The 26469-nt window shown below is 35.8% G+C and overlaps 1 pseudogene; it reads left to right on the forward strand.

Moving 5' to 3' along the window:
• Positions 1-3437: 3437 nt before the first annotated feature.
• Positions 3438-26469, forward strand: part of LOC118619268 — a 47440-nt pseudogene continuing 24408 nt past the window's right edge.

Consider the following 26469-nt stretch of genomic DNA (forward strand, 5'->3'; position numbering starts at 1 on the left):
TGTAGTGTCTCGCTTTTTATTATCATTAAAATATTTTTATTGACTTTTAAAGAGAGGGGAAGGGAGAAGGATAGAGAAATAGAAACATCAATTGGCTGCCTTCTGCATGCCCCCTACTGGGGATTGAGCCTGCAACCTGGGCATATGCCCTGACTGGGAACTGAACCCATGACGTTTCGGTCCACGCGTCGACGCTCAACTACTGAGCCACACCACCTGGGCATGCCTTGTTTTTAATAGGTGTTAGAAAAGAAAACTACTTTCCCTTCCTTCATACTACGTTCACTTCACTGCAAAGTTCAGTTTTCCTTTTATAACACATGTTCAGGTCAACTTCTATATCCTCAATGGAATTACATGAACTTGGATAGAGACAAAAATACCTTGCATTTTCACTAACCAATTTCAGTTGGAAAACTGAAATTTAGCATTTTCTTCAGTGATGACTGCAGAAATAAGCCACAGTGGTAATTGCAGTAACTATGACTTTATCACCAATATAAATCATATATACTTTCTTATCACATATCCTATTGCTAGGATCTTAAAATATCATTTATGTTTCTCATTACTCTGAAATTAAAGTAGTTATTGGATTCAATATTAGATCTTTTTGTTAGGACTTAGAAGGCAATATAATTCCTAACAGTCATTTTGTGAGCTTCCCTGCTACAGGAGAACAAAGACCAAACTTCTGTCACAGGAGAATTGGCTAGACAGGAAATTCCACTGGACACCAAGGACCAAAAGAAAAGCATTCCTGTAGACCTAACCCCCTGTCCAAACCCACCAACCAAAACCCTAAAACCCACTCTGACAATAGCTTCCCACCAGTGGACTCATATAAGGACAGAACTCCAGCTCCCAAGGGCTGCCATTGTTGACCCAATACCTTTGGCTGGGTGCTGTGTAGTCCTTCCCTTTGATATCCCCCATTCCCCATGCTCTTTTCTTTAAATAAACCCAATTTTTATCTACCATCTGGGATTGCTATTCAGCCTGCCTTCAAACCAATAACTTTCTTTCACTTTTCACTTTTTTTTTTTTAATCCTCACCTGAGGATATATTTCCATCGATTTTTCAGATGGAGATGGGGGGAGGGAAGGAGACAGAGAGAGGGAGAGAGACAAAGAAATATTGATGTGGGAAAAACACATCAATTGGTTGCCTTCCGCATGACCCCAACCAGGGCCAAGGATTGACCACAACCAAAGCATGTACCCTTGACTGGAATCGAACCCGAGATCCTTTGGTCCACAGGCCAACACTCTAACCACTTGAGCCAAACCAGCCAGGGCTCACCTCTCATTTTTTATATAATGAGTTGATCAAGAAGTACATACATAACTATGACATACATTTTAAGTATTTCCTGATAACTATTTTTAATGTTATTGGTTCCCTTTATAACCCTATGTACTTTATTCAATGCATTTAAAAGCATTATTCTGAGAAGAGGCCCATAAGCTATACTAGACTTCACAAAGTTTCCATGTTTAGAAAATGGTTAAGACCCCCCTGGCATAGAAGGAACCTATATTGAGACTCTGCCAAGACCGTACAGGTAGAGACCAAAACAGAGAAGCCACAGTGCAAGCAATTGGGAAACAACCCTTAATGATAAGAACAAATATACCAAGCGATTATAAAATCTCTGGACAGGTCTAAAGGATAAGGCCAGGAAGACAGAGATTAAAATATTGATGGCATGCCCAGCCAGTGTGGCTCAGTGGTTGAGTCAACCCATGCATGAAAAGGTTGCCAGTTTGATTCCTGGTCAAGGCACATGCCCAGGTTGTGGGCCCAATCCTCAGTGGGGGGCATGCAGGAGGCAGCCAATCGATATTCTCTCTCATCAATGTTTCTCTCTCTCTCCTTCTCTCTTCCTCTCTCTCTAAAAATCAATAAAGAAAAAGTAAATAAATAAATAAATAAATAAATAAATAAATAAATAAATAAAATATTGATGGCATTTGGGTGGGTTTTAGGTAATACTCCTTGTAAGTAGCAACTTGACTCTTCTAGAGATGAGGCCAAAAACATTACAATCTCTGTTCCCTTTCTTTCCACAGTACACAGGCAATCTATTACCAAACCCTGGATGCTCGAGCTTCAAAATTCATCTAGATTCTGGTCATTTCACCCACTTCCACTACTGCTACCTGGATCCATGCCACCATTATCTCTCACTTGATAATTAAATAGATTCCTAAGTGCTCCTGCTATTTCAGGCAAGGCCTGTAACATCCATAAAGTTTTAGAAGCATATGGCAAAGGCACAGGGCAAATATACCTCTTGTAAAAGTCTGGAAAAGTCTTCTCAATACACTTCCCTAGGGTTCAAAGGATAAATGGAAATTAAAGGTTCTGAATGTAATACATTAATAATATATCTTAAAACAAAACCCCTACCAGGGAGAACAAGAATTGTCATTTTTTTTAATTGAAAGAAGTCACCATGTCTCAAATGCCACTCAGTATGATAGAAGACTATATGCATATGTAAATTTTATTCCCCAGATATAATGAATCTCTCATGCAGGGAGATTTCTATCAAATGGTTGTTTGCAGATCATGAACTCAAAACAATTGTCTTAGACTGAAATTCTGGAGAGGCAAAAATCAAAGTTTTCCCTGTCTAGGCTTTTTTCCTCAGTTATTTATGTATCTTTTTGCCAATATAAAGTTATGTGTCTGGCAACATATGTTTGCCTAAGACTACTTCATTCAGCTTTGGTAATGTGTGTTTCATTTTTAAATGTCATGAGTGAAAGTCAGTGTTGTAATAATTGTATGTGACCTGAATACTAACAGTGGGGAACATCAGAGCCCAGAAGGAACTGCCCCCATTCCAGTGAACATCAGCCCAAAGATAGTAACTGAGGAGTTCTGATTTTCAGGGCACAACATTCTGGACATAACCTGGGATGGGAATAGGATAGGAGCTAAGATTTCGGTCTTGAATACAGAGCGGCCTTGGAATCTCAAAGTAATGAACTGTTCTGGTATATTTCTGGATCTTCATCTTTTCATACGAAATAGTCACCTACCAGCATTCCTGGATAATCCGTAAAGGTGTGATATACAGGAAGCAGCCTCAGGGAAGTAGGAATAGGTCTTCCCAATAGGATGCTGAGCACCTTTTCAAAGGAAGATAAACACATCTCTGGTGACCAGATGCTTAACAATAAAGTCCAAAAGGTTAAGGAACCAAAACACTAAGCAGTGTTAGGTATATATTTATATATAACTCGTGTGGTTTTCATGAGGAAGGACTACCGCTATATTTTCCTCATCACTTGCCTCATTCCCTAGCCTTTCCCACAAATTGAAATGCGTTACCTGGCAGTGAGTGTGAGAGAGGAATTGGGTGTTCAAAGCCCACCTCCTTTCTTACACTTTCACTTGGAAGTCAGCTGCTTACAAGAAGCACAGAATGGAGTCTTCTTCACACCATAAATTTTACAGGGGCAGCATCGTTGGTGACAAGGTGAGTAAGTAATGTCAGAAAGCACATTTTTGCCGTATCAGTAATTAAGAGGCAATTTTATTTTCATCTGCTAGATTTTTATTTCTCATTTTGTTCAAAACTCAGGTAGAAAAGAGGTCGCTGCTATGTGCCGGGCATCCTCAGACCCCATGCATTAACCATTTGATAACTAGTTCCTTCAAATAATCCAAGAAAGAAAGTAATGAGTGTCATAAGAAAATTTGATTTGGCTGACAGAGAAATAGTCCTCTTGATTGCTTGGTGGACAGAAAATTTCACTGAGGAAGTAAAACATGAGGTAGTCCTTGAATAGAGGAAGAACTTACATATGACAAGTTAGAAAATAACATAAGTAGTTGGATCTACAAGTTTGCCCTCCATCTGTTACCAGCCTATTCTCAACTGGTGTTAATTAAACAGTCTTATTCGTTCTTCTCAGCATATAGCAGAAGAAGAAACTACTTCTGATTTCTTCAAGAAAAGTTCTATCTTTCCCAGGTCTGAACCCCAGCATGTCCTCTTTACTGCCATCTGCTTTAAGTACACAATTTATTTGTTGGATCTACCAGGTACATGAAGTAGGCATACCTGTGCCTAAAGAATGTACTTACTCAATCTGGACAGATCGTCACTTCAAATAAAGGTTATGTTCATATTTCCCTTTATATGCTAGAAATTCTAACTCTTACAAAATGATTAATGGTATATATGCCCTCCCTGGAATCCACCGGGATTGGTCAAGTGTGACTTCTGTCTGTTAAATTCTTAAGTATAGTAAAATCTCGGTGCCTCTCTCTGGCAAAAAAAGGAGTAACATACAATGTTTGCAAATTTCTTGAATGAAATCTCTGTCTAGAAATTATGCCTCCTTGTTATTTTAATGTTTGTATTAAATAATGGAGAAAAGAGGACTATAGTATGCTGCTGGTGGGAACACAGACTGGTGCAGACACTATAAAAATGATAGTGTTACCTCAAAAAATTAAAAGTTGAACTGCCATTTGACCCAGTTAGTCCACTTCTAGGAATATATCCTAAGAAACCTGAAACATCAATCTGACAGAATATATGCACCCCATGTTCATAGCAGCACTATCTACAATAGCTAAGATTTGGAAACAACCCATGTGTCCATCAATAGATGAGTGGATACAAAAGCTGTGATACATTTACACAAAGAAATACCATGCAAGTGAAAGAAAGAGAGATCTCTTACCCTTTGAGATGGCATGCAGGGACCTAGAGAGCAATATGCTGAGCAAAATAAGCCAGTCAGAGAAAGACAAGTACATGATCTCTCTTATTTATGCAATATCATGAACAAAATAAGCTGTCAATCAAAATAGATCCAGAGACATGGAAGTAGGGAACAGACTGACAAACCTCAGAGAGAAGGGGGATGGGACAGGAAGAGATAAACCAAAAAACATGTATGCATAACCAGTGGACACAGACAATAGTTTGGAAAAAGCAGGAGTGGGGTAGAAGTGGTGAAGAGGGGGGTCAACTGGGGAAAAAGTGGGAGACATCTGTAATACTTTCAACAACAAAGATTAAAAAACAAAGAATAGAGAAGAATATAACTTAGGGTCTGAGAGGGCTCAACAAATTTCATCTTTAAAGTTTTTTCCCAAATTCTGAACCAGCTATGTAAGAAGAAAAATGAGAAAGCAAGTGGAAAAATAAGAAGTATTTTTTTTAGTTTTGATAAAACTGATTTAGAGAATGTGACTTATGCCTATGGACAAGACAGATACAAGACACATTTGAGCCTCCAAAACTAAATCTGAACATTGGACCAAAGTTAGAGTAGCCCTGGAAAACTGAAAGCTTCCTCATAGGGACATCTTTAGTAAAACGCATGGAGGGGCAGTCCAGAAATAAGGCCTAGAAAATGGAATTGTGCCTGATTTTTTTTTTTCTAGTTCCTAAAATAAAAGTAGATCCCTGTGAGTAAGATACCTATATCCAGACCAGTTAAATTCACCCTGGTGATCAACACCATGACTGATGCCTAAACTAGGCCACTTTGTCATGGCCACCTAAATCCATCATAATCAAAGGTCTTTTTTCTTACTTTACTTGTCTGCCTTCTTTTGTTGTTTTGTTTTGGTTTTGATTTTGGTGTTTTTTTGTTTGTTTGTTTGTTTGTTTGCATTTATCTTCAGATAGAGAGGGAGGGAAAGAGAAACATCGATGTGAGAAAGACACATCGAGTGGCCGCCACCTGCAAGACCCCAACAGGGGCTGGGGATGAACTGCAACCGAGGTACATGCCTTAGCAGGAAGCAAACACTGGACTCTCTGGTTCGCAGGCTGACGTTCCAACTGCTGAGCCAAACCGGCCAGGGCCATCTGCCTTCCTTTTGCCAGCACTTTCTATTTCTCTCCTGAAGAGGTTACCCTTTTTTAAAATAAAACTTACAGACCATATTTAAATACATAGATAACAACAGCAAGAACTTTCATATGCGCCAGACACTTTTCTAAGCATTTGCCAGGAGTTGATCTTTCCAGAAAAAGGCATTCATAACTTTCTGTGATTTTATTTTCAGACTTAATAGCTATTACTGATTTTTGCATCACTACAGAACAAAACCACAAATTATATGTTATAATTTGCATAGCTATTTTCATGTAATTTTAAGTTATCCACTTATTTTAATTCCTAGGCCATGGGAAGGAAGACTTTGAAAGACCCAGAGGAAGTTTGTGGTGTTAAGAGACTCTGTTTATGTGTGCCTTCCCATTCTATGCTTTTGCTTATGACCTGTAATATTTTGATCCTTAATATAAATTTTAATATCATAGTTTGAGAACAGCTAAATCTTATTGATACAGTACTCTTTATTTTATTAGTCATTTTCTATCTAAAACTATGCTACAATATGCAGTTAGGTATAAATTTCTTGACTACTCAGGGTAAAAAATGTTTAAAAAGTTACATTTTTACTTAAATCTTTTGACTTCATCCTGTGAGTTTTTTATTCCAGTTGTCAGTAATCTTCAAAAAGTTACATTTACTTTACAAACTTTTATATTTTAATGGGATTAGGCAGGCTTTTATCTCTTCCTTTTAAATAAATTTTGCAGAATGTAATCATAAATAGCTTTGAGAAGTTTGTATAGCTTTAGACCAGTGATTAGAAACTAATCATAAACCAAGTTATTAGATTTTTTTAAAGGTATTACAGCTAAAGACTCTAATTTGAGTGTTAAGAGGTTCAGAATTGTGTATTATAAGAACTAATGAATTTAATTGCCTCCTAAAAGCTCCCATTGACATCACATATCTTTTACGGAGAATAAATAAATCACAAACATAATAATTTGCCATCTCTCGGCTTATGAGCATGACAAGTCTTTTCTCTCAAGTGTATGAGAATTTTTAACAAGAATATTCTGTTAATAAGAAGCAGTTAACTTTTTTTTTTATTAGATTAAATTCAATTCAGTAGCTCAGGTTTTCCTTACATAGTGACAATTCCACTTAGGTCTTTCTTAACAAAGGCAGAAACAGTACCTTTGTGACTAAATGAAACTAGCCATTAGAAAAGGTTATGCCTTTTTAGCCATTGAATATAGAATTTAATACTTACCTACCTGCTTTGGGGTCAAAAAGGAAATCTAAATTTCAGATGCACATAAGCTTCAGATCAATGAAGACAGATAAAAGCTGCAGGTTGCCCTGTCCATTTGTGAAAAAGGTGTTCCTACTCAATCTGTAAACCAATAGAAATTTATTACTAGATAGCTTGAAAAAAACAAATTATGGGAATTTATGAGAAAGTAACTTCTTTCCTTTAAGTCATGATAATGAATTTCCATTATTCAACAGTTCTGTAGTTTACCCTCCAGCCCTCAGAAATTGGAACAATGATTATAGGCTCTAGTGAAAAGTAGTTCCCATCTTCTTTCTTTGATTCTCTTACATATGAGAAAATGGGATTCTCTTTGCACTTATCTGTGCTGAGTACAAGTTCTTAGAGATGAATGTGCCACATGTTAATGTTATTTCTAAAGATTGTTCTTTATTATCATGTTATTATTAAGTTCTCAAGTAAGAATTTGTTTTTTAGAAAAGCACATTATGGTCCAAAACTTTGTCCTTTGATTTTGTTTTGCTTAAAATTTGAAATATAATTTTTCTCATAGAAGTAATATTACAAATTACCACCTGGTTCCCAGGAAGATCGAGTTCCCCTGCCAGATGAAAAGACTGAGCATCTTTCAAATTCACACACACAGGATGACTGATGCTGGTCGATGATGTAACCATGGGCAACTTGATCAAGGCTTACTGTGACTTCTCTGCTGCTGACATCAAGCAAACTGTACAGAAGCTGGGCTGATGTTCTTGGGATAACTGGAAATGAAAGTAACAAGTGAAGACTTCAAAAAATCTGAAGAAAATGTTTTTATAAAAAACAAAACAAAACAAAAAACAAGAAGGCACTTGTAGGGGCTTTATCTCTAGCGAACCACAGGTGCATTCAAGTTGCTGGTTGGGAGTGTCCTGAGCCCTCAGATTGATGAGGTCAGGTAGGTAGGCTTCCCAGAGAAATCCATGTTCCATCTGATCTTTGTTAGAAAAACAGCTTGTGTATCTTTCTGAGCATAACGTGTAAGATGCCCACTGGACTGCCTTTGTCTAAGTGCAGTGCTCTCTTCCCAAAGAAGAATGCTCTCTCTTAAAAAAACAAAACAAAACAAACAAAAAAACACACAAAACAAAACAAAAAGAAGAGGAAAAACTAAAACCAGAAAAGCTTACTCCATAGAGTATCCAATCATTAAATATATAGATTTATAACATCAATAAAGTAAGTTAAGTTCATCGTCTTACATTACATTCTTTTGTGTATGTGTGTGCATAGCTCAGGACGTCTTTTAAATAAATAACAATAAGAAAATCTGTACAAGAAGAGATATGTATTGTGGGTGTTAAATTTAGCAGTGTTGGTATTACCAAAATCTTGGAAACTACACATTGTATACTGATAGGTGCATGAAACTAGATAAATATTGTATATATTTTTATTTATATATAGTTATAAATTAAAGTATTTGTACAGTGGAATATTGTACAAACTTTAAATTACCAATATGGCTAAAACTAAAGATATCTTATTGACAGGAGAAAAGTGGGTTGCATAATAACACATATTACATGATATAAAATACATAATTTAGATAATGTTTGAAATTACCTTAAGTGGTATATATTGTTGGCCAATATCTGTACATGTAGTGAAAGTATATAAGCACAATGAGAAGAATACATACCCACTTGAGGACAGTGGTCATCTCTAGTAAGGAAGGATGGCAAATGAGTTTTAGATCAGAGCAGATAAGAATTTCAAATATATCTGCAATATTCTCTTTTTAAAAATCTCAACCTTTCAGGTAGCCCATGCAGTCAAAATTATTTTTCTAATAATTCTAAAATGTTGGTTTTTTTAAATTGTGTTGATATCTGCACAGACTGTACAGAAACAGTTGTGAGTAAGAGTGCTGGCACCTTAGCATGATCCGAGGCAGGGGCACTAAACTGCATCTGTATAGTCAGATCTGCATTCACAGTAGACATTCACTCAAAAATGCTACTTAAGAGGGAAAAAAATGGCCCTGGCCAGTGTGACTCAGTTGGTTGGAGTATTGTCTCATACACCAAAAGGTGATGGGTTCAATTCTCAGTCAGGCACATACCTAGGTTTCAGGTTTGATCCCCAGTCAGGGGGATGCATGCTGGAGGCAACTAATCAATGTTTCTTCCTCTCTCTCTCTCTCTCTCTCTCTCTCTCTCTTTTCCTCTCTCTAAAAAATCAAACACATATCATTGGGTGAGGATTAAAAAAAGAAAAAGGGGCCCTGGATGGTTTGGCTCAGCAGTTAGAGCATCGGCCCGAGGTCCAGAGAGACCCGGGTTCGGTTCCTGCTAAGGGCGCATACCTCAGTTGCAGTTTGTCCCCGGCCCTGGAGGGTCATGTGGGTGGCAGCCAGTCGATGTGTCCCTTTCCCGTCGATGTTTCTCTCTCTCTCTTCCTTTCTCTCCCTCCCACTCTACCTGAACAAAAAGTGGAGAAATGTCCTCAGGTGAGGATAAAAAAACAAAAAAAGGGGATGGGGCAGTGGGGGGATCCGGAGAGGGTGTCAGTGGGGGAAAAAGGAGAAATATCTGTAACAAAAATAAATTAATAAATTTTTTTTAAAAAAAGAAGAAGTTAACTTTACAACATCTCAAATCTTGAATACATGTGCTTTTAATGTTCTGGATGCCAACATGGAAAGCTCACATAAAGCACTTCCTTTGCATTCCAGAGTTTGATGGCTGTTTTGAGAAACAGCACTTGTGTGATTGAGTTGTAAGCGGAACTAACTGAATTTTTTTATGAAGCACTATTTTCTCCTGTAAGAAAAATGAGCAGACACACTACAGTTATTCAGATTAGAGTATTTAGCATACTTTTAAAAACATAAATAAAGGTGAATCTCTCATTTTCAGGAAAGCAACAGATTTTGTTCTGATGACAACATTTTGCTTTTAAGGGAAAATTCAAACTTTGGAAAACAATCTGCCATCATGAGTTGTTCAGCTTTACAATACTTAATGATTTTTTTTTTTTTTTTAATTCTTACCCAAGGATATTTTGGCATTTACTTTCAGACAGATTGGGAGGGAGGAAGGGAGGGAGGAAGGGAGAGAAGAAAGGAGAGAGAGAGAGAGAGAGAGAAACATGGATGCAAAAGAGACACATCGACTGGTTGCCTCCCGCACCACCCTGACAAGGGCCAGGACAGAACCGAAACCGAGGTATGTGCCCTTGACTTGGTCTGGGGCTGACACTCTAACCACTGAGCAAAACTGGCCAGGGATGATTTTTTTTTTTTATAACATAAGTGGTGATATAACATATGTGCTTTTTAAGATATAGTATAATGAAATGTGTCAACATTTAGATTTGCAGCACTCCAATGACCAGTGCATGATGTTATAAAATTCTGCATGGGTAAAATGTCTTTCCAAAATGCAAAAACTGACCAATGGATTTTAATGTATCTTCCCTGATATTATGTCAGAGAGCACATTGCAACTAACCTCTAAGAAACTACTAATTGTCAACTTCTGGTGTAATATCTGAATATTACTACTCCCTGAGAAAGCTATTAAAATACTGGTCACTTTTCTAAATATTTATCATATACTACAACCAAAACAACCAAGAGCAACAGACTGAATGCAGATATGAGAATCTAGCTGCATTCTATGCTTCATTTATCTAGTCCTACTGGAATCATGAACACTGTCTGAATTTGTCTATAATGTATTTCCTTCTTTAGTTTTCCTTATAAAGTGACAATTGCCCTTTCCCTCCTGTTACCCTCTCTTACATTAATTACCCCACACTTCAACTAAAGAAGGAGGCAGCAAATACTCAGGCAGTCCCTCTCAGATGATCCACACTGTGGAGCAGCCACATAGTGCCATGTTTGGACCCAGCTGGGCTGTTCTAGGAATGTAGTTTCATCAGTTCTCCCTGAACTAGTAAGATGCAAATTTGTCAAACTCACAAGACACTGTTTAGAAAACCAGACATTAGTTTATTAATTTAAATTAGAATACACATCAATACTTCTGCCCATTAGCCAGGACCAATCTTTTTCTATAAATCAGGCATTTAGGAAGTTAATTAGAAAAATCTATTCAGTGTGCATAAAATAATAGATCATTAGATGTTCTTAAACATATTTCATTGAAGTTGTAGGGAAGTCTATCAATACCCCCAACATTGAGAACTGTCTTTAGAGACAGAGTGCTCAAGCCTGCCAAATTAAGACTCCTTTCTCTCTTTTCCTAGAAAGGTACTGTGTATGCATATACATTCTGCCTGTTTGCTTCTCTCTAAAACATGAACAAAGCATCCATATATATCAAAGCATACATCAATAAACATTTTAGCAGATTATAGCATCTTGTGCACTATTGGTACATGAGCTATGGGATTTTTTGCATATGTATTTTGTATACATGTATAAGTAATAAATGTTAGCTTCTATCATACTTTTGCATATAAATGTTTATCATGGACCTAAGATAACTGTCTACTACAATCTTTTATATAAGTCAAAAGTTTCCAATGTTCAGATCTGGGTCAAATAATCTATTTAATAGACTAAATTTCTTACTTATCAATATTAAGCAATATATTGTTATATATATATAGCAAATGTACACAGTGCTTTTTAGTTTTATCAATATTTTTATATCATCAGTCCTTTTTAAGAGTTTAAGTGATAGAATTATGTTTGTAAATCATTCAAACAATGTCTATTAAAATTTGAGACTCAATTCTAAGATGATGATGACTATAATCATTAACAATTCATCTTCTGCTAGGTTCATGATTTTATACTAAGTAGGCTAGGAGAGACATATAAATCTTAGAAATGAAAAATCACATTACTATACTCTTCACATCAATATCTAAAACACAATAATAATGAGACAGTTTAAATTAATTCAGTAGGAACCCTAAAACTGAATCTAAAACACTGACTTGGCATTCATTTGTTCAAATACTTTCATTTATTTTAAAGCCAATTCTGACAATCATCTAGTTAATTCTACTATACAAAATGTCTCATGAATATAGCTAAGCATTTCCAATCCTGGGAAATTTCTTTATAACCAATGTTACAATAAATTGTTACAAATAAACTGGTTGCCATCCTGGTATCCATTCCTCCCATTCCCCACCAACAATACTAAGATTTTCATTGGAGAGTTCATGTTTCCTAAATCTTTAGTCATGTGGCTGGAATAGGATTGACCCCCATGTCCAGCCTTTGAATTAAGTACTGTATTTAGTTCAAGAATAGAAAATTTTCTCATTCTGAATCAATTAAAAAGAAAAAAAATCCCATGATATGTGTATAAACTATGGTAATTAATCTCCATTTAGATGGTGCTATAAGGGTGCAAGGTTTGCCTCAGGTGTTTTGTGACCAAAAGGGGAAAGCCATAGTTTAGCGCCTAAGGATAAATCTCACACAAGTGGAAGCAGAATAAAGAGAAGCCAGATATCGGTCATATTGTTTAAACAGCTGGCTGTTTCAGTTTTCACCCTGAGCTGGCTGTACCACTGGACTATTAAGATAAAAGAATATAACTCTTTTGTTCATTTGTTTGTCTTAACTGTTTGAGTTCTGTTTTCCACTGTATGTAACTAAAAGATTTCTAACTGACATAGAAACTGACAGACTGGACTTCAGAATTATATACAGTTATAATGTATATGTAATTATGCATTACATAGTAGATACATTTACTTTTACATTACAAATATTTACTGAGTACCTATTATTTAGGCAATATAGTAGCACAGAGGGTATAGGGGTAAACAAACATGCAAGATATCTTTCCTAGAAATGTCCTGCTTACACTCTAGCAGATACGAAAGACATGTGAAACTAATAACACATTCATTTATTCACATTAATTTTGAAAGGGCTTTAAGAAAGAGGAATAGAAGCTCATAGAGGCTTATCAAAGGGGAATAGACATAGTCTGGGGAACATTAGTGCCCTATGGCTGCCATAATAAATAACCACTGGGTGGCTAGAAACAACACGAATCTGTTCTCTCTTTTTGCCAGAAGTCCTGGAGGCCAGAAGTAAAAATCAAAGTGTTAGCAGAGCCCTCTGAAAGACCTAGGGAAAAGTCTCTGCCTCTCCTAACTGCGGTGGTTGCCAGCAATGCTTGGCTTGCAGCTACATCACTCCAATCTCTGCAGCTGTTGCCATATGAGCATCTTTGCTGTCTCTCATTGCCTCCAAAACTCTTAAAATCTTAGGATTTCACCATATCATTTTTAGAGGATGCAATTCAATCCACAACAGGGGGGTTAAGGAAGACTTCTCTGAGATCATCTTGAGCTGGCATCTAAAGATGAGGAGGGAATAATAGGGAAATGTATTTCAGGTATAAGTTACATTAGCTGCTGTTCTATTATTTATGCCATGGCTCATCATTGCTCCTTTATTATCTCCCACTCAACCATCTGGAACCCTGACATTATAAGGAATACAAATGATTAAAAAGCAGTTTCTAATGATGATGGTGGTGGTAGAATCTTGTTGGCAGTCACAGTTCCACATGATAAATGAATCCTGCTTATGGGGTTTTTTTTGTTATTTGTTTTCCTTTTCTTTATTGATTTTAGAGAGAGTGGAAGGGAGAGGGAGAGAGAGATAGAAACATCAATGAGAGAGAACATCAATTGGCCGCCTCCTACATTCCTCCCACTAGGGATTTGGCCCACAACCTGGGCATGTGCCCCGACCAGGAATCTAACTGGAGACCTCTTGGTGCATGGGTCAACACTCAACCACTGAGTCACACCGGTCAGGCTTGCTTATGCTTTTATTCACTAAAAATACTTTTTATAGAGCTTTATTTAGTGTAGGTGGTAGAGTAATTAGAAATTCTCTCTCCCTCTTTCTCTCTCTCTCTCAAACACACACACAACACTGTATTTAATAGTTGTTTTGATCCTGGAAGAAATGATCACATAATCTGTTTTCCACTTCTAATTTTCACTGCTAATGTTAAACTATTAGCACATACATTTTGTTAATTGCACAAATTACTTTAAAATTTTCTCAACTAAATGTTCTCAAAACAAAATTTAACCACACTGCCATTAACATTCCCAAAGGAACCGTGGGTTTAGTCAGCTAAAATCAGTGAGTTCTCTCACTGACTAAGAGCTTTTATTCAGAACACAAACAGCTTTATGCCACATAACCTTCCCTCCTCCTCCCTCACCCACTAGTGGCTGAATTCATTGTCCTTTCTCCTACATATGATTCCTACATGAGTTTTATTCAACATTTTACTACTTACTGACTATGGAGAAATAAACTAAAATTAAAATTTGGAAACAAAATTGCAATTTGAGTTGTATGTGTTATTTTGTAATCAGAAAAAAAAATGAAAATTTTCTATCATTTGAACTAATGTCATCATGAATATAAAGCATTTAATTAGGTTATGAAACAAAAAACACAATTTTGAACTGTGTGGGTACAGTTATATGAAGATTTCTTTCAATAAATAGAGTAAATGTATTTTCTCAATAACATTTTCTTTTCTCTAGCTTACTTTATTGTAAAAATACAGTATATAATAAATACAACATACAAAATATGTGTTGATCAACTGCTTATTTTATTGGTAAGGCTTCCAGTCAACAAAAAAAGGTTGTTAGTAGTGAAGTTTCAGGGGTGTCAAAAATTATATGTGGATTTTAGACTGTATGGCTTGGGGGAGAGTGTCGGTGCCCCTAACAATGTAGTTCACAGGTCAACGGTATTTAAAAGACTAACAATGGCCCTGGCTGGTTTGGCTCAGTGTTAGAGCATCGGCTTGCAGCTGGAGAGACCGGGGTTCGGTTCCCGCTAAGGGCACGTACCTCAGTTGCAGTTTGTCCCCGGCCCTGGTTGGGTCGTGTGGGTGGCAACCACTCGACGTGTCCCTTTCACGTCAATGTTTCTCTCTCTCTCTCTCTCTCTCTCTCTCCTCACCCTCCCACTCTATCTGAACAAAATATCAAAAAATGTCCTCAGGTGAGAATAAAAAATAAAAAAAGACTAAGAATATACAGACTCTTACTCTTTTTTTCTTTTTTATTGAATTAGATATTTCACCATACTCATTTTGCTATCTAATTTTCACAATTTTATGAATTATATGAAGACACAGACACTTACTCTTTTTTTTTTTTATTGAATTAGGTATTTCACCATACTCATTTTGCTATCTAATTTTCACAATTTTATGAATTATATGAAGACAGATGAAACCTAAGATTACATAGTAAGTAGATATGTTCAAGTAGAAATAAAAACTTAGGCCTGTCTAACTTTAAAGTCAGTGATTTTTTTTCCATTAATGCCACCCTAACTCTTTCCCAAAGGTTCATATGTAGAGAAAATTACACAAATATTTTTAGAAGTACATATTACATTCTCTTTTAATGTAATATCCAGGAGCTCAAAGGAGACTACTTTTAGCTATGTGCTCTCATAATCTAATGATGAGACTTTCAAATCATCATTAATGAGCATATTTTAGCACCTACTTTGTGCACAACACTGAACAAAATGCTGATATTGAAAGCCTAGAAAAATGGACCCTGCCATAAAGGGATTTACAGACTATAAAGAAAGTCAAGACACATTAAGATTACCTACTTTAGAATTCATAATTAACTATCTATTGTTCTTGGAATGTGGTCTAAATTGGTTAACATTGCAGGATCCATTTTCACCTCAATTCTTTAGCTTTAAGTTTTTCAAAAAAAAAGATTCTCTTGCCCTGGCTGGTTTGGCTCAGCGGTTAGAGCGTTGGCCTGCGGTCCTGAGAGACCCCGGTTCGGTTCCCGCTAAGGGCGCGTACCTCGGTTGCAGTTTGTCCCCGCCCCTGGTCGGTTGTGCGGGTGGCAGCCACTCGATGTGTTCCTTTCGCATCGATGTTTCTCTCTCTCTCTCTCTCTCTCTCTCTCTCTCTCTCTCTCTCTCTCTCTCTGTTCCTCTCTCTCCCTCCCACTCTACCTGAACAAAAAATGGGAAAATGTCCTCCGGTGAGGATAAAAATAAAAATAAAAAAAAAGATTCTCTTTCCCCACCCCAAATTCTAATATGTAGCCATACTAAAATTCAATCTTCAAAACCCCTATTTCTACCCTCACCAATATCTCTGCCACTTCTGGCAATCATTTGACCAGATTCACTCCTATTACCCTTGACTGAACTATGAACACCATCTTGATAATGCTTAGAACATAGAATATGCTCATCTGTTTTAAAGACTTCAAAAGAGCCTTGGCCAGTTTGGACCAGTTTGGCTCAGTGGTTGGAGCATTGGCCTGCAGACCAGAGAGTCCTGGGTTCGGTTTCCACTAGGGGCACGTACCAAAAAATATATAAATAAATAAATTTAAAAGACTTGAAAAGAGAATAATGTCTTCCCTTGTCTGATTATTGGTTGGTTGGTTTTGTTTTAAGATAGCAATTTATCCCAACTTTACTTATAAATTCAATGAAATCCCAATCAAATCTCAATAACCCTTTCACTAGAAACTGACAAGCTGATTTTGAATATAGAAATACAAAGGTTCTAGAATATTCCAAACAATTTTGAAAAAAAAAAAAAAGAACATATTTGGAGAACTAACACGATTTTAAGACATTATAAAATGTCTTTATTGGCATAAAGATAGATATATTGATTAATGGAATAGAATAAAGAGTTCAGAAATAGACTTGTATATACATGGGCAATGGATTTTCAACAAAGGTACAAAGTTAATTTACTGGTGAAATCATCTTTACAGTCAAGATGCTGGAACAATTTGTTATGTGCATGCAAAACCAAACAAAACCCACTTTGATCCATATCCACATGATATATAAAATTAACTCTAAATGCATCATAAACCTACATATAAAATCTACAAATGTAACACTACTACCAAAAAATCATAGGAGAAAACCTTTGTGACTTTGGGGTAGGCCAATTTTTCTTTTTTTTAGATAATGAGACCTAAACCATGATCCATAGAGAACAAATTATAAAGTGAACTTCATCAAACTTAATAATGTCTGCTCTTGGAAAGACATTGTTAAGAGAATGAAAATAAAAATACAGACCATGATGAAATATTTGTACATTATGTATTTGATAATGGATATATATCCAGAATATATGGGGTAGGCAAAAGTAGGTTTATAGTTTTTTGTATGAATACAGACATGTAGGTTACGATTATTACAATAACTTTATTAACTCAAAGGAATATTACAATGGCACAGTAAACCTAATTTTGTATAAAGAATTCTTAAAACTTAATTATAGCAAACAAACCAACAGAAATAACAATTTAAGAATGGGCAAAAGATTTGAACACACATTTTACCAAAGAAGATATATGAATGACAATAAACTCAAAAAGATGCTCAGCATCACAAACCGTTAGGGAAATGCAAGCCAGAACCATTATGAGATCTTGCTACACATAAATAGAGTGGCTGACACAAAAGGTCTCACAAAGCAAGTGCTAGCAAAGATAGGGAAGAACCAGAAGTGAACGGCTGATGAGAATATAAAATGGTAAAACCAGTCTGCAGAACTGTTCGGCAGTTTCTTAAAAAGTTAAACATACGTACACCATATGATTAAATTATTCCACTCCTACGTATTTACTTAAGAGAAATTAAAGTGAAAATTCACACCAAGTCTTGTACATGAATGTACATAGCAGTTTTATTTGTCATAGTCAAATACTGGAAGTGAACCAAACATCCATCGTCAGGTGGATGAGTAAACAAACTATGGTGCATCCATACAATAAAATACTCGTTAGTAACAAAAATAAATAAATAACATGCTGAACATGAACAAATTTTAAAGTTATTTTTCTGAATGAAAGAAACAACGCAAAAAGAGTACATATTGTATAACTCCATTTATGTAAGATTTTTTAAAATGAAAAGTAATCTAGAGTGACAGAAAGCAGATCTGTGGTTGCCTGGGGTTGGTACATTGTATATTGTTTTAGATTTTCTCATCTTGAAAAATAGAAGTAGTAAAAGGTCAGTTGGTTTTTAAAGAAACTTGTTCATTGAGGAATACATTTTCTATAAGCAAGTATGACAACTCTGTGACCATCAAAAAAAAGTTCACTATGTCTCTTCATGGCATAGCCTATCACAGCAAACAAAAAAGCTTTTGAATGTGCTTTTAGAGAATTAGTTTTTAAAATAATCCCACATAACCAAAGAGAAATCCATCCATGCCATTAAAAAAAAATCTGTGGACTTATCATACAACTTTAGACTCTGAGTTAATTGAAGAAAGTCATATTTATTCATCCTTTGTAATTCTACCTCCCATGCAACATTCTTTCATAAATGCTAAAAAAAATCTACTAATGTTCTAATTATACTCTCTCATAACTGTTAATGTGCTACTTAATAATAATGTGGAAGCATAATTAATAGATTGTAATTCCAGGTTTGGAATTTTTACATGAGACCAAATCTTTAAAGTTTTAAATTACTGCTTAACACTTCTTCTTTTTTATGGATGTTGCCATTACATTTCTTTCAAATAAAGAATGGTGCTCACAAAAAATTAACTCAAAATAGATTAAAGACTTAAATGTAAGCCTTGCAACCATGAAACTCCTAGAAGAAAACATAGGGAAAAAGCTTCTTGACATGGGTCTTGGTAATGATTTTTTTGAACTCACCTAAAGCACAAGCAACAAAACCAAATATAAACAAGTGGAACTATATCAAATTAAAAAGCTACACAGAAAAATAAACCATCAATACAGTGAAAAGGTAAACTACAGAATGGGAAAAAATATTTGTATCTCATTGATCTGATAAAGGGTTAATATTCAAAATATAAAAATAACACATATAACTCAATAGCAAACAAACAAACAAAAAACCAAAATAATCCAATTTAAAAATGGGCAAAAGACCTGAACAGACATTTTTCCAAAGAAAATATATAAATAGCCAACAGGTACATGAAAAGATGTACAGCATCACTAGTCATTAGGGAGATGCAAATTAAAACCACATTGAGATATTACCTTATGCTTGATAGAATGACCATCACCAAAAAAACAAATGATAACAAGTATGCTGGTATAGATGTGGAAAAAAGGGAACCCTTGTGCACTGTTGGTGAGAATGTTAATTGGTACAGCCTTTATGGAAAACAATATGGAGGTTTCTCAAAAACTTAAAAATAGAACTGCCATATGATGCAGCAATTTTACTTCTGAGAATATGTCCAAAGGAAGCAAAAACCCTAACTGAAAACATATCTGCACCCTCATATTCATATCAGGATGATTCATAGCCAAGACATGGAAACAACGTAAGTGTTGGATGAATGGATAAATTATATCTATATCTATATCTATATCTATATCTATATCTATATCTATATCATCTATCTACACACACACACACACACACACACACACAATGGAACATTATTCAATCATAACAAAATGAGAAAATCCTACTATTTGTGACAACATAGATGGACCTTAAGGGTAATAGTCTAAGTGAAATGTCAGACAGAGAAAGACAAATACTGCATGATCTCACTTATAGGTGGAATCTAAAAACCTTATAGGTGGAGGAAGCTGGTCAATAGGTGCAAGCTGCCAGTTACCAGATGAATAAGTATTAGGATGTAACGTAGAACATGATGACTACAGTTAACACTGCTATATGATATATAAGAAAGTTGTTGAGCCTGGCTGGTGTGGCTCGATGGATTGAGTGTCGTCCCATGAACTGAGAGGTCCAGGTTCAATTCCCAGGCAGGGCACATGTCCAGGTTTTGGGCTTGATCCCCAGTGGGGGGGGGGGGGCATGCAGGAGGTAAATCAATGTTTCTCTCTCATATGGATGTTTCTCTCTCCCCCTTCCTCTCTCTCTTTTTAGATAAAAACATATATTGTTTTAAAAAGTTGTTGAGAGTAGATCCCAGGAGTTCCCATCACAAAGAGAATTTTTTCTTTTATTTTTATTGAATCTATATGAGATAATGGATGTTAACTAAACCTATTGTAGTAATCATTTTATAATATATGTAAATCAAACAATCATTTATACATCTTAAACTTATACAGTGATATGTCAATTATTTCTCAATAAAACCGAAAAAAAGTTAGACAGTATTTGACAAGTAACCTAATTGTTGATTCTTTTTATTTATTTTTTCTCAATAAAATTAATCTAATTGCTCTTGTAGTAGAAAAAAGAAGAATGGTGCTATGTCTGGCCATGAGGCAACCAACTTTAATTTATGTAACAATATTTAAAATCACTAACAAAATTCTAAAATGTAATTACTCTGCCTTAGGCTGAGCCTCAAAAATCTGAGAACAATACGAGAGGTACCAAATATTTCCCAGATCTTAAAAGTGAGAGACTGTACACTAGACATGGTACTGTATTGTAAAACGGGCTCTACCAACTTTAGAATGTTGCCCTCCACTCTTGTGGAAGAGGGAAGAAAACTTTGGACAGTCTTCGAGGGGTTAAAGGCTTTCCTGTCAAGACAAACTAAGAAAAGGAGAATCTGCAAAGTAAGCAGGTCAGATGAAAATGAGTTTGGGGGTAGTTTGTGGGCTGAATATATCTTCTACCCCACCCTCTCCCTGAAGGGGAGGATGAATATTAATAGCCACAGGGGCTTCAAGGGGATCACTCTGAGAACCTGATAAGCACCCTATAGAATTTTGGCCTGAAGCAGGAAGCAGGAAGTAAAAGGGGAGGGCAGTATTGAGAATGAACTGTGTTTAAAAAACTGGGGTGCCCTGGCCAGTTTAGCTCAGTGGTTAGAGCGTCAGCCTGTGGACCAGAGAGTCCTGGGTTCGGTTTCCACTAAGGGCACATACTTCAGTTGCAGTTTGTTCCCGGCCCTGGTTGGGGTCGTGTGGTTGGCGACCACTCGATGTGTCTCTCTCGCGTCGATGTTTCTCTCTCTCTCTTCCCACCTCTCTCCCTCCTGCTCTATCTGAAGATAAATGCAAAAATGTTCTCGGGTGAGGATAAAAAAAAATTAAGAAACAAAACAAAAAACAGTGGGGCAATGAAGCATGAACTTCCTCTTAGACCAAGCTAATGTTTGTTAATCTTTGGGAAAAGGCAAACCTGAGTTCATTTTTAAATGAATTCTCCTCAAGAGGATTACTTTTTTGGAGAACAAAGAGATCCCAACAGAGCTAATATATGAGAGGTAGAAACTGGAACATCCGCAGGTAAAGGCAGAGTGGAAAGTGGTCAGCCATAAGAGAGGCATTTATGTGGACAAGGGATGCCAGGGACAGTTCTCTGAAAAAACACAAAACGTGCATTCATTAGAGAAAGTTGGCAACTGTGCATCCCCCAAAGAAACAGCCATGCAATGTAGTAGTTTTTTCCCCAAAGCCTTCTTCCCCTGGACTCAAAAACACGGGCTACCAGATAGGGGACCACTAAGAAACCAGGAAGATCCAGGGAAGAAAAATAAACAAGGGGATAAAATGTCAGTCCTACTTCCTTCCTTGGTTGTAGGTTTCCCAGACTTAGCTGGAAACCTGGAGAAACTTTAAATTGAGTGACTTTAACATTTTGCTTACTGTACTGAAGAGACATTTACATTGCTCAGATGAGATTTGTTGTTGTGACTAAAAAGGATGAGGAAATCTATGGAGCATGTCAGAGATTTATGGAGGAAAAAGAAAGAATAGGCTTACTGAGCAAGCAATGGGAGTGGTAAAAATGAACAAAAAAAAATTTATGCTCTCTATCCTTACCAGGTTTAGTAAAACGATTACGTGTTTATCAGTTATTTACTATGCATCAGGCACAGAACTAAGTGACCACATTTTTGTTCCTTTCAACTTTCTTAAAAGATTATATTATTTTCCATTTTTACAAGTGAGGAAATAGAGGGATTATTGATATTACTCAAGGTCATCCAGATATTATGACTATGCTACTCTGCAGAGGTGGCATTCCAACAGAAGCCGCCTCCATACTTCACTTTAAGCTTAGAGTATATGAAGTGATAAAACAGATAATCATTCTGTTTCCTGCTCTGAAATGTTCTCCTGAAGAACAGAAGACAGATCATGCATCTAATAATAAGTGCACCTATATTAAGCCTCTATACTGTGCACTACATATATTACATATTAACTCTAACATCCCAAATTCCAAACAAAGTTATTGATTTTATTCTCCAGACTTACTAAAAAAAAAGGATGAACATCTTGCCTGAGATTTCACAACTAGTAAGTGATGGTGTCAAGATTCAAATGGAAGTCTGTCTCATTCCAAAAATCGTGTTCCTTCTACTGTTCCCTACTCTCTCTTACTAAGAAACCAATTAATAACTTAAGATATAGAGGCTAAAGATTTCGACAATCAAATTTAAATAGCCCACTTAATGATATATTTACACAGATTAAATAATTTTCACATATTTAATATCTGAAATATATGGGAGAGTTATTTTACTGATAGGATTACTGAGGCCCCCAAAATTGAGATATCTGTGGACACAAAATAAGTTAATGACACAAACTAAACTACAGCCTATATATTCTTATTTGTATGGCTTTTCTACTTCATAGTATTGCCCACAATGATGGGGGTTATTGGATGTATGTGGACAGAAACCCAGATGGTGGTTGTCAGGTCTAAAATGGTGAAAGAAAGAGTGCTTTTTTTATATTAACTTTCCCCAAATAATAAGAAAGCACTCAAGGTCCTCCAGATACAATTATCATATCCTTTAGAACTTGGGAAGTCAATCATAATAAAAAACTGCAGGTTATTTACTAGTTGTAAGGTAAGAGTTAAGTCAAAATTTCTTTACAATGTTTAGGTATAAATATTTTTACAGCAAATTAACTTACCACTTTGTTAAGACACCATTTTTCTTCGCTGTTCATGATAAGGTTCAGGACAAAAAATGCTTGGTGTCAAAATAAATAATTTTGTATTCAAGATCATAGCAATTGTGTTATTTCCATTAAAACTTTTTACAACAGAATTTATAAGCCACAGTTATTACAAAGCTAATCTGAAAATATAAGTTAAAAAGCCAGAAATCACCTCTGTGATTGGTTATTAACTATATTTACTCATTGTTTCATTGTAATTTTACACAATCTTTGTTTGAAAGCTGAGTTATGAACCAAACAACCATGCTTTTGTTTATATTTTCTCTCCTTCTTTATAAAATAAATAAATATAAAGAATATGGCAGTTACATTCTATCTCCCAGATTTTAAAATCACTTATCTGCTAAGACTAATGCTTAAATTATATGGATATAGCTGAGGGAAGAAAATAAGCACCACGCTTGTTCATTCCATATGTAATTTTCCGCATGCTTTACTGCAGGCTCTTTGCAAGGATTACTTTAGTACTTTCATGACAGTTTGACTTTGCAGGATAATGTGCTTTATAGCTATCGACATTTTTATGTTATTTGATTTGAAAAAAATATAGGTGAGACGTGTATTATTCTCTTCAGTAAAATTAGTTCTCTCTATACTGAAGTTTGTCTTTTTTATAAAAAAAGATTTTTTTAAATTGACTTTTGAGAAAGAGAGGAGGGAAGAGAGAGAGAGAGGGAAACATAGATGTGAGAGCACAACATTGATAGGCTGCCTCCTGCATGGCCCCCACCTGGGATGGAGCCTGCAACCTGGGCATGTGCCTTGACCAGGAATAGAACCAGCAACCTGTCAGTGCACAGGACGACATCCAACAAACTGAGCCATATGGCCAGGGCTGCAGTTTGTCTTTTTTTTTTTTTAATAGGTTCAATCATTTATTTTCTGCAAACTAGATAAAAATTTAACATACTTCATTTTTTTTCTCACCATCCTCAAATTTGATTGGCTTTTTTAGTTATAAAAATAACAACATTACTGAAAATTAAGATAGTTTTACTTTTTTCTTTGCAGTTCATTTTCCATTTACGTATTTCTTGCTTTATTACTCTGGCTAGAATCTCCAGTACAATGTTGAATAGAAGTGTTAAGAACAGACAGCCACACAATGTTCCTGATCTTAAGGAGAAAACAGTCTACAATCAACAGTGGTGTTAGACAAAGGTTTTTCATAGACGCCCTTTATCTGGTTGAGGAAGTTTCCTGTCTAGTTTTCTAAGAGTTTTTATCAGAAATGGATATTAAATTTTTAAATATTTTTCTATCTGTTGAGATAATCATATGGTCTGTTGATATAGTGAATTGCATTGATTGATTTTTGAATGTTAAACCAATCTTACATTCCTGTGATAAACTTCACTTGTCCATTACTATTATTCTTGTTCTGCTGTTGCCTTGGATTAGCTAACCTCCTGTTAAGGATTTTTGCAATCTATCCTAATGAAAAAATATTGGTCTTAAGTTTTCTTTTCCTGTAGTGTCTTTGGTTTTAGTATCAGGGAAAAGTTGGCCTCACTGAATTAATTGAAAAGAATTCCTATTTATTCTATTTCCTGGGGGACTTTGTGTCGGTTTGTATGATTTTTCCCTAAAAGTTTGGTAAAATGTACAAAGACAACTGAGCCTGGAGTTTCTTTATGGGAAGGTTTTAGATAACTGATTAAATTTTTTTACTAGATATACACTTATTCAGGTTAAATATTTCTTCACAAGTGAGCTTTGGTAGTTTGTACATTTCAAGAATAGTTCCATTACATCTAACGTGATTTTATTGGCATGTATTTTTCAGAATAATGTCTTATTATCTTTTGAATGCTTATAGGATCTGCAGTGATGTTTCCTTTTTCATTCTTGATACTGGTCATTGTATTCTCTCTTTTTTTTTTTCTTGACTAGCTTGAAAAGAAGTTTACAATCTATAGATCTTTTTAAAGCTTTTGGTTTCGTTGAATTTCTCTGTTTATATGTTTCTCATTTCATTAATTTTTGCTCTTTTATTATTTCTTTCTTCTGCATACTTCTGGTTTAATTTGCCTTTTTTTCTAGATTCTTAACATAGAAGATTAGTAACTGAGTTTAGACCTTTCTTCTTTTATAACACGGATGTACAATGCAGAGAGTTTTTCTCTAAGCATGTCTTTGCTGGCATACCACAAATTCTGATAAGTTACTGTGTCACCTCAGGGTCCCCAAGAGCAGATTAAAAATGAAGTCACATGTGCAAGGGATTTATTAGGGGGAGACGAAGATTGATGAGACAAAGAGGCCTGGAGAACATTCAGACTGAACTGCTACTGTGAAAAGAGAAAAGGAAGGTGTATTGGGTAGGAAGAACATGAGGATGCTGTATAGCTCTGAGAAAATCTTGGCAAGGTCAGTGGGGAGCAAATATTGTCAATTAGAGGAGTCTCTTGTTGAGAAAGGTGGCCTGGCTCCATATCCTCACCATGTTCAATAATTTCCTAGGAGTAGTCTAAGAAGAGCACGGCTTTGGAAAACATTCTGCAGCAGATCCTGAAGGCTAACTACACTCCTCATAGCAGGTTTTCCCTTTAGAGAGAATCTGACTGGCAAACTTCCAAGGGTGCCACAGTTCAACCTTTCTGCCATAAAGATCCATTTCACTTATTTTCAGACAGCAACTTCTCCCCAATTTCTGCAAATCTCTCCCTCTGAGAAAAAATTTAAAGAGGCATAGTGGGACAAACTGCAATCCATTACCATATTTGGTCTCTGGGCCACAAGTGGTTCACGATCTTCTTCCACCATCCACTTAGGATTCCTCTTTGTTGTGTATTTTAGTAGTTATCTAGTGTTTAACATACATTTAATATGCAATATATACTTTTAGGTACTTTTAGAAATGTTTCCATTTTCTCTTTATCACTGGTTCTCACCAATTTGATTATGATGTACCTTTGATTATGGTGTAGTTCTGTCTAGTTTTTCCTCTAAAGATATTCTAATTGGTGGTGTTCTGGCTCAAACACCACGGCCTCCCTGAACATCCCTTTATTTCCTAAACACAGCAAGTCCACTGAACTGGTCTGGATTGCTATTTTAAAATGCAAACTGGAAACTGTATTCAGGTAGTAAGCTGGGGGCAATTATAAAAATAACCTAATTTGTTCCTTTCTTTCAAGTATCACAGCCCTTTGCTCTTTCTCTTTTAATATCTAAAATCTATTGTTTCAGTAATTTGTTCATTTTTCTTGTTGTTTCTAAAAGGACAATTTCTATAGCCATTAATTCTTTGAGGTTGGGAACAGAGGTCTTGCTTACTGGAAACTCACACAGAAATATAAAACGCAGAAATAGTCTTCTCTGTTTTATTGTACCCAGCAGTAAATTTGGTGTATATCCTTAGAAATTTTGTTCCAATGATAATAATTATGTGGATAGGATCTTTTTGTTTACAAAGGTGAGAGTAT

Source organism: Molossus molossus, unplaced genomic scaffold (assembly GCF_014108415.1).
Source record: "Molossus molossus isolate mMolMol1 unplaced genomic scaffold, mMolMol1.p scaffold_m16_p_6, whole genome shotgun sequence".
NCBI lineage: Eukaryota > Metazoa > Chordata > Mammalia > Chiroptera > Molossidae > Molossus > Molossus molossus.